The sequence below is a fragment of the Macadamia integrifolia genome, chromosome 2 (assembly GCF_013358625.1).
Source record: "Macadamia integrifolia cultivar HAES 741 chromosome 2, SCU_Mint_v3, whole genome shotgun sequence".
Classification (NCBI taxonomy): Eukaryota; Viridiplantae; Streptophyta; class Magnoliopsida; order Proteales; family Proteaceae; genus Macadamia; species Macadamia integrifolia.
This window is the reverse complement of record NC_056558.1, coordinates 6487045-6496589: the sequence shown is the minus strand read 5'-3', so window position 1 is coordinate 6496589 and position 9545 is coordinate 6487045. Positions and strand designations below refer to the sequence as shown.

General features: G+C 37.9%; 1 non-coding gene across 1 annotated transcript; it reads right to left on the bottom strand.

Annotated features, from left to right (window-relative positions):
- On the bottom strand, positions 1-107 carry LOC122072437. Its single transcript, XR_006138452.1, has one exon. It is a non-coding gene; the product is annotated as a small nucleolar RNA R71 (small nucleolar RNA).
- Between the last annotated feature and the right edge of the window lie 9438 nt (positions 108-9545).

Here is a 9545-nt window from a genome sequence, read left to right as displayed (position 1 = left end):
AAGCTTAGAAGTGATATCCTTCAGTTTAGGCAAAAGCCTAGTGAGTCATTTTCCAAACTTATGGAGAGATTCAAGGATCTACTCCAAGAATGCCCCCACCATGGCCTAGACCTATGGCATTTATGTCAAATAATTTATGAGGGTATTGATTACCCAACTAAACAAATGATAGAATCTATGTGCCCTGAGGGATTCACATCCTTTACAGATGAAGAAAAGGCATGGGAATTCTTACTTGACTTAGCTGACAAAACCCGTGAATGGGAATCAACCCAAGAGAGTGAAAGAACTATAAGAGGAAAAGGATATTTTGTGGATGGGATAGTAGCCAAGGAAGCCCATTTGGATATCCTAATCAAGAGGATTGAGGCTATTGTTCCTAGAGAGTCATAGAAGAATGCCCTAACACCTCTGGGGGCACTTCTAATGATAGTGTTAATGCCTTATACCAGAATAATCCATATAGTAACACATACAATCCAGGATGGAGAAATCACCCAAATTTTTCTTGGAATCAGGGCAACCAAGCAGGACCTTCCAATTTCTATAATCAAGGTCAACCTGGACCCCAAAGGCCTCCCTTTGCACAACAATCTTTTTCTCAAAATACTTTTCCTAGGTCAAATGTAGGACCTCAGGCGAGTTTTCCTAGGGCCCCTCTTCTATCATCTTATCAGCAACCCCCTGGGTTTACCAACACTGGAGAGGCAAGTAGAATAAATGACTTGGAAAAAAATATGGCCCTCCTCATGACAAGCCATCAAAATCTTACGAGAGAACTTACCCAAGTTGTCTCAATTATGCATGAGAGGAAGAAGGGAACTTTACCCAGTCAACCAGAGCCTAACCCTAGGCATCATCAACCTGTTAGTTTACAAGGACCAACTAATGCACCACTGAATATAGTACAAGGTCAGACTCAATAAGGGCCCTCTAACCAATGTAATGTTGTTTATGCCCTTAGGAGTGGCCAAGAGTACCAACAGAGTATTCCTAAATCTTCCCCATCTATTACTCCTATTAACTCTCCTTCTGTTAAGGACACAAGTGTGCCTCTTATTCCAAGTTCGTCTGATGAACCTAAAGATTTTTCTGAAACTAAAGATGATTTGGTTGAGGAAACCAAAAATGATTCTTCTGAACAGGGGCAAATCCCTAACAGTCCTTATGTTCATCCTGTCCCATTTCCTAATCGCTTGGTAAACAAAAAGAAGACTGCTTCCATGGACAAAATTTTAGAAGTCTTCAAAAAGGTAGAAATAAACATCCCTCTTTTGGATGCCATATCCCAGATCCCCACCTATGCAAAGGTACTGAAAGGTTTGTGTACTCACAAACGTATCACTAGTGTGCCCAAAAAGGCGTTCTTGGCAGGTAACATTAGTTCCATAATTACTCAGCCTATAGCAGCCAAGTATAAGGATCCAGGGAGCCCTACCATATCTTGTGTCATAGGTAACACCTATATTGAGCATGCTTTACTTGACCTTGGCGCAAGTGTGAATCTTTTACCTTACCATGTGTACAAGCAACTAGGATTGGGAGAATTAAAAGCCACTGGAACTACTCTTCAGTTGGCAGATAGATCTGTTAAGATTCCTAAAGGGATGGTTGAGGATGTCTTACTAAAGGTGGGGGAATTTATTTTCCCTATTGATTTCATTGTGTTAGATACTAAGCCCTTCTCAACCAAGGATGAGATCCCAATAATTCTAGGAAGACCATTCTTGGCTAGCAGTAATGCATTAATCAATTGCCGGAATGATTTCCTAAGATTATCTTTTGGTAACCAAACTGTTGAGTTTAACTTGTTTAGGATTGGCAAGCAACCACATATGGAAGAAGAGATCAATATGCTTGAGGATTTTCTGGATTTTTCCTATGATTTAGTTACCAACTTTGATATTGATTTTGATTCAGAATTCCAACAGTATATGGATGAGTTGGATGATAAGAGTGAAAATTTCTTTTCTGAAGTCTTGAGTCTTCACACACTTGTGGAGCCCTTAGGACCCCTTTCCAATTCCATTCCCAAACCTTCCATAGTTGAGCCCCCTAAGCTAGATCTTAAGGAGTTGCCATCTAATTTGAGATATGCTTTCCTAGGGCCTGACCAGTCTCTTCCTGTAATAATTTCTTCAAATTTGACTTCTAGCCAGGAAGAGGAGTTACTTAAAGTGTTAGAAGATAATAAGGAAGCCCTAGGTTGGACCATGGCTGATATCAAGGGTATAAGCCCTTCCATTGTGCAACATCATATACATCTTATGGAGGATTCCAAACCATCCACGGAACCCCAAAGAAGAGCTAACCCAGTGATGATGGAAGCTATTAAGAAAGAGATCCTAAAGTGCTTGGATCATGGAATAATTTATCCTATTTCTGGCAGCCAATGGGTAAGCCCAGTTCATGTAGTGCCTAAGAAGTCTAGTGTGACTGTAGTTCCTAATGCCAATAATGAGTTGATCCCTACCCGTGTCCAAACAGGATGGCGTGTGTGCATTGACTACAGGAAATTAAATGCGGCAACCTGGAAGGACCACTTCCCATTGCCATTCATTGACCAGATGTTAGAGAGGTTAGCTGGACATGAATACTATTGCTTTCTTGATGGATATTCCGGCTATAACCAAATCCCAATTGCTTTAGAGGACCAACATAAGACCACTTTTACATGCCCATATGGAACATTTGCTTACAGGCGTATGCCCTTTGGGCTTTGCAATGCCCCTGCTACGTTCCAACGATGCATGATGAGCATTTTTTCTGACATGGTCGAAAAATTCTTAGAAGTATTTATGGATGACTTTTCAATTCATGGGAATTCCTATTCTGAATGTCTTCATCATCTTTCCCTAGTTTTGAAAAGGTGCATATCTAAGAATTTGGTTTTGAATTGGGAGAAATGTCATTTTATGGTTAAATCTGGTATTGTTTTAGGCCATGTAATATCCAAGGAGGGAATTAAGGTAGATAGAGCCAAAGTGGATTTAATTGATAATTTACCACCTCCTCAATCTGTTAAGGATGTTCGGTCTTTTCTAGGGCATGCAGGCTTCTACAGAAGGTTTATTAAGAACTTTAGTCAGTTAGCCCGACCTCTCACCTCATTACTTGTCAAAGATCAGACTTTTGAGTTTTCCAAAGAGTGCCTAGAATCCTTCAAGCAACTTAAGAAGGAGTTGACCAATGCACCCATTGTTCAACCACCTGTTTGGACTGAACCTTTTGAACTGATGTGTGATGCTTCGGATTTTGCCATAGGAGCAGTTTTAGGTCAAAGGATTAATAAGTTGCCCACTGTCATTTACTATGCTAGTAGGACCTTAAATGATGCACAACTCAATTATACAACTACTGAAAAAGAATTCTTAGCTGTTGTGTTTGCATTAGAAAAGTTTCGGTCTTACTTAGTTGGTTCACATGTGGTGGTGTATACTGATCATTCTGCCCTCAGATACCTAGTTCAGAAGAAGGATGCCAAAGCCCGTCTCATTAGGTGGGTTTTACTTTTGCAAGAGTTTGATTTAGAAATTAGGGATAAGAAAGGAGTTGAAAACCTAGTTGCAGACCATTTATCCCGGCTTCCCAATTCCTTGACTGTTGATTCTCCAGTCAACGAGAACTTTCCAGATGAACAATTATTTGCAATGTCCAGTGAACCATGGTTTGCTGACATTGTCAACTTCTTAGTTTCAGGTGTGACTCCGGATCACTGGTCCACCCAAGATAAGTATAGGTTTCATTCCCAAGTTAAGCACTTTTTCTGGGATGATCCTTATTTGTTTAAGATATGTCCAGATCAGATTATCCGACGATGTGTTCCTGATCATGAGCAACATTCCATTCTCTCTTTTTGTCATGATCATGCATGTGGTGGACACTTTGGACCTAAGAAGACTGCCGCAAAGGTTCTCCAATGCGGATTTTATTGGCCCACTCTTTTTAGAGATGCTTTTGATTTTTGCAAGGCTTGCCCTGCCTGCCAGTCTTTTGGCCGTATCAATAAAAGGAACATGATGCCCCTCAACCCTATTTTGGTAGTTGAGATCTTTGATGTATGGGGCATCGATTTTATGGGACCATTCCCTAATTCCTTTGGGAATTTGTACATACTTTTGGCCGTTGATTATGTTTCTAAATGGATAGAGGCCATACCTTGTAAATCTAATGATCACAAAGTGGTGGTCCAGTTTCTCAAAGAGAACATTTTTTCCCGCTTTGGTGCACCACGTGCAATAATTAGTGATAGGGGTACTCATTTTTGTAATCGGCCTTTTGAGACCCTAATGAAAAAGTATGGGATCACTCATAAGTTATCTACCCCTTATCACCCCCAAACTAGTGGCCAAGTGGAGGTGTCTAATAGGCAGATCAAACAAATCTTGGAGAAAACTGTTAATCCCAACCGTAAGGATTGGTCCCTTAGGCTCATTGATGCCTTGTGGGCCCATCGGACTGCATTCAAGACTGACCTTGGCCAGTCTCCCTACCGTTTAGTGTATGGGAAAGCTTGTCACTTACCAGTTGAGTTGGAGCATAAGGCCTTTTGGGCCATTAAGAAGCTTAACTTTGATTTGTCTGATGCGGGAATTCATCGTAGGCTCCAACTATCTGAGTTGGAGGAACTTAGGAATGATGCCTATGAAAGTTCTAGAATTTACAAGGAAAAGACCAAAGCTTTCCATGATAAACACATTCTGCGTAAATCTTTTGCAATTGGTGATAAGGTCTTATTGTACAACTCTCGATTGCATCTTTTTCCTGGTAAGCTTAGATCCCGATGGGATGGCCCATTTATTGTTCATAATGTATATCCCCATGGGGCTGTGGAGATTTTGAATCCAGGAACAGGGGTAATTTCGAAGGTTAATGGTCAGCGTTTGAAACCGTTCCTCGAGTTTCCCACTACTAGTAGTGAAGAGGTCATGGATCTCCATGAACCTCTTTACACTGATGACTAATTTTTAATCAGGTATGACCCCCTTGCATTGTCTTTGCTTTTAATTTTTTCCATGCATTGAGGACATTGCATGACTTAAGTGTGGGGGAGGGAAACCAGTTTTTATTTTTTATTTTTTTTTCACTTTGTTTTGTTTGTTTTTCTTTTTATTTTTTGAGCTTGCTAAGGATGAAGTCCTACTTTGGCTTTTGGCTAATGATCATACCATTCGGTTGCTTGATGTATGAAAATAAAATTTTTGATTAAGGTACCCATTTTGAACGTATAAAAACCCTGTTGAGAAGAAAGAAACAAGCATGTGTCTTGAGATGGGACTTTCTTTTGAAAAATAAGAGACCCCTGTTTTATGGTGATGGACCATATGTAAGTCTGTGGGTTCCTTGTACTTTTGATTTGGAGTTGAGACCTTCTTTTTAATTTGGCATGGGTTGACAAATGCACAATTTTAAATGAAATGTGAAATGTGGTATAAAGAAGAATAAGAGTTGATTCCCTTGGAACTAGACAGGGCATTGCGCCTCAGGAAGCGTGGTGTCTTGATCGAAATTCCTTGGGAGGAAACTTCTGAAGTAACTCTAGCATCACTGCCTTTGTGGACATATGCAAAAAGTGAAGCTACATAGTAACTTGGGTGTCTGGTGTTTGCTCCACCATGTCATTCAGGCCAAAAGTAGTGGAGTAGAATAGAGTTTATTAGTAGAAAAAAAAAAAGAGAAAAAAAATGTGCAAATGTCATTATTGCTTGGTAACATGTTTGGTCAAAAACACTCCAACGCCTTAGTCATTGGTTCCCTATTTCTTCACAAGTGGTTTTGCCTTAAGATAAGGATGTTTTGGAAGAGACGAGGTGAGTTCCAAATTAAGAAATATGCTAGTGCCTGGAATTGATAAAGGGTAATAAAAGTTCAAGTGTGGGGGTCCCTTGTAAGAGAAATTATCTTTGCTCCGGATCGGTATGAGCCTTACCTTTAGCCAAAGTTGGGATTTGTTTATTCTGAATTTTGGGTGTATATTCACTGCAAACACCCACGAGACACAACTCGTCCACTAGGGGTGACCTAGGGGTTTAAAGGCTTGTTGCACATGCTAAGTGCAACCGTGATTCCTACGAAAGTGAGTTAGGTTTTTTTTATCTTTATTCTTTTTCTTTTTGTTTTGCTCGAGGACTAGCAAAGTCTAAGTGTGGGGGAATTCTGATGAGCACATTTATGTGTGAAATCTAGGGTAGTAAAACATGCATTTTACATATTTAGAATGGAGCTACCTTGGGTTTTACTCTCTTTTTGCAGGTTTTATATTTTCAAGGCCTTAAGGACTATCGGGAGCTATATCTTCAATTTTACACGTAAAGAGGTCCTATTTCTTTCCATGGTTGCGAAGAGGATGAAATTCTGAGCAAGATGGACGTGTTCAATTAAAAGTACACATTCGTTTGGTCACCCGTACAAATGATTATTCTTTTTCGGGTCAGAAAAAGAATAATGGATCAGAACTGAACCGAGATGCAGAACCAGCCCGTTTGCAATTGTCCCAGAGGTACAAGGAATACTCCAAATGCCAACAAGGATCGATGGACCACATCCTTAAGTGATTAAAGATTTGTTTTTGGTAACAACAGCTACCTAGCTTAGTTGGTGAGCTATGGTGTACAAAATTCCCTTGCTCACCAAGAGGTCTCAAGTTCGAATCTCATGGTTGTTTTTTTTAGAGGATTTTGTTGAAGATTTCCTGCTTTTCACTCACTTAAAGCACTAAGGGCATGGAGGGGATTTCCACATCAAATTAGAAGCAAGCAAAATCGTGGAAGCAAGAAGAGAAGAAAAAAAAAAGGAAAGAAAAAAAAGGGAGAACCAAAGATTGTCCAAATCTTCTCTCTCCTCCACATCATCACCAAACCTCCACATCATCACCAAAGATTGTCCAAATCACACAAAGGAAGAAAAAAAAATCGTCCCTAGGAGAGAGAAAAAAAGAAGAAAAATAAATTAGAAAAAAAAAAGGAAAGAAAATAAGCAAAAAATTTTAGGAAATTTCTCAAAATTTATTTCTCTCTTCTCTCTCCTCCATCTTAGCACTTTTGGACTCAAAAGATCTCACAATCAATTGTGGGTTTCTCTCTTTTAGGAAAGAGAAAATTGTTACCCTACCTCTCCATTCCCTATAAATACAACTCATGTAAGAGGAGGAGACACAATTCATTCTTCTTCTAGTTTTTTTTAGTTGCTCTCTCTCTCTCTTCTCTCTCTCTTTAGTTCTAGTTCTTCTCTATTTTTGCTTTAATCACTTTTGTAATAGTTTTTTTTATGTCAATTAATGCAAGCACTCTTTTATTTTTATTCAGTTCTTTTTATGTTTATGATTTATGCAATTGAGTTGTAATTTTTTAAGTTATAGTTCTAGGCTTAGATCTAGGTGACAAGATCACGAGCCGTGGAGCAATTTTTTTTCAAGTTCAAGCATTGATTCAAGTAAGTAGGCTCCTTCAGTAGTCTTCTCTCCCCCCTCTCATTCCCTCTTCTGACTACCCTTTCTTTCTTAATTTAGGATTTTTATTTTCAGTCGTTACATTATTGCTATCCCTTTCCCCCAAGGTTCATGGCTAGTGTATGTGTTGGCTTTGCCCCTCCTAGCCATAGAACCATCAATTTATTGCTTTTATTTTAATTGTCTCCCTTTCCCTAAAGCCAAGTAGAGTAACCCTTGTAAGAGTGACTCTCTGGTCAAGTAGGGAAGCTCATATTATGATGCATCCCTCGGGCTAAGTAGAGAAACCTACTTGTGAGTCTCTCTCTAGCTTTATCCCCTTTCTTTTACTTTATTTTAATTTCAGCATTTTTTTCCTTTATTGCTTTTTTTTTTTTTAAATTACATGGGTTNAATTTTAATTGCGTGGCTTGCGTCTTTGAATTCTTAGATGACGAATGGTTAGGACGTTATTTTAGATACATATGTTTAGGACGGTAATTAGAATTAGATCACAACCATTAATCAGTTCACTTTCGCATTATTAAAAGAAATAAAAAATAAAGTGGCTACTCTCCCTGTGTTCGACCCGTAGTTACATTGATCCGTACGCTTGCGGTTACATTTTAAATCTCAAACATTATCCCTTCTTCATTTATATACTGCCTTATTAGATTATGTCTAAGACGAACATGTCTCCTTTTTTACATTGTATACTCTGCTTTTTGCTTTAGCTATAGCTATAGCTATAGCTTCCTAACTATCACAATGAAGTAATATAGAAGGCACCCGTTTTGGCCACAATGGAAAATCTGCCACTAGATTTCTGAGCCACTCGACTTCAGTTCCATCCTTTTCCAAAGCGATAAATTCCACTTCCATGGTGGATCCTATACCACATGATTGTTTAACTAATTTCCATGAAACCGCTCCACCACCTAGTGAAAACACGTATCCACTAGTTGCTAATGATTTATTTGTATCTCATATTCAATTAGCATCACAATAACCTTCCACAACAGTAGAATTACTACTGTAATGAAGACCATAATTTATAGTACCCTTTAAATATCTCATTAGCATGTCTAGGGCATGCCAATGCTCTTTACTCAAATTGTGAGTGTGTTGACTCAACTTTCCAATTGCTAATGTTATATCTGGCCTAATACATTTCATCAAATATGAAACAGTACCAATAACTTGTGAGTATTTCTTTTGATTTATTGGTTCACCAAAATACTTTTGTAAATAGCATCCCACCTCTAAAGATGTCTTTGTCTTTGTCTTTGGTGAATCATAATAGCTATACTTTTTAAGCATATGTTCCACATAATGTGCTTGAGATAAGATAATCTCTCTTTCTTTCTGGATTATCTTGATACCAAGAATAACATCAACCTCACCCAAATCTTTTGTATCAAAATTGGGCATCAATAGATTTATAGTTTGCATAACAATGTCTAAATTTGTACCAATGATTAACATGTCATTCACATAAAAAAGTATAAATACACATTTATCTTAATGAAATTTACTATATAAACATCTTTCAGTGTCATTTACAACAAAACCATTTGATATTAACACCATATCAAGTTTAGCATATCATTGTTTTGGTGCTTGTTTCAGTCCATATAGTGATTTTATTAGTTTACAAACTTTTAGTTCTTTTCCAGATACTATATACCCTTCAGGTTGTTTAATGCATATTTCTTCTTCTAAGTCACCATTTAAAAATGTTGTCTTCACATCCATTTGGTGTATTACCAAATTATAGATAGAAGCCATTGCTATCGTTACTCGTATTGTAGTAATTCTAGCAACCAGAGCAAAAGTGTCAAAATAATCTATATATATATATATATATTTTTTTTTTTTTTTTTTGTCTAGAACCTTTGACGACAAGTTTAGCTTTAAACTTATCAAGTGATCCATCCGATTTCAATTTCTTTCGAAATATCCACTTGGTGTCTATTAGACACTATTGACAAATCAACTAGTTCCTAAGTATGATTGAATGAAATGGAATCTATTTCACTTTTTATAGTTTTCTTTCAAAATACCGCATCTTGAGATGTTATTGCCTCTTTATATGTAAGAGGATCCTTGTCTATAAGAT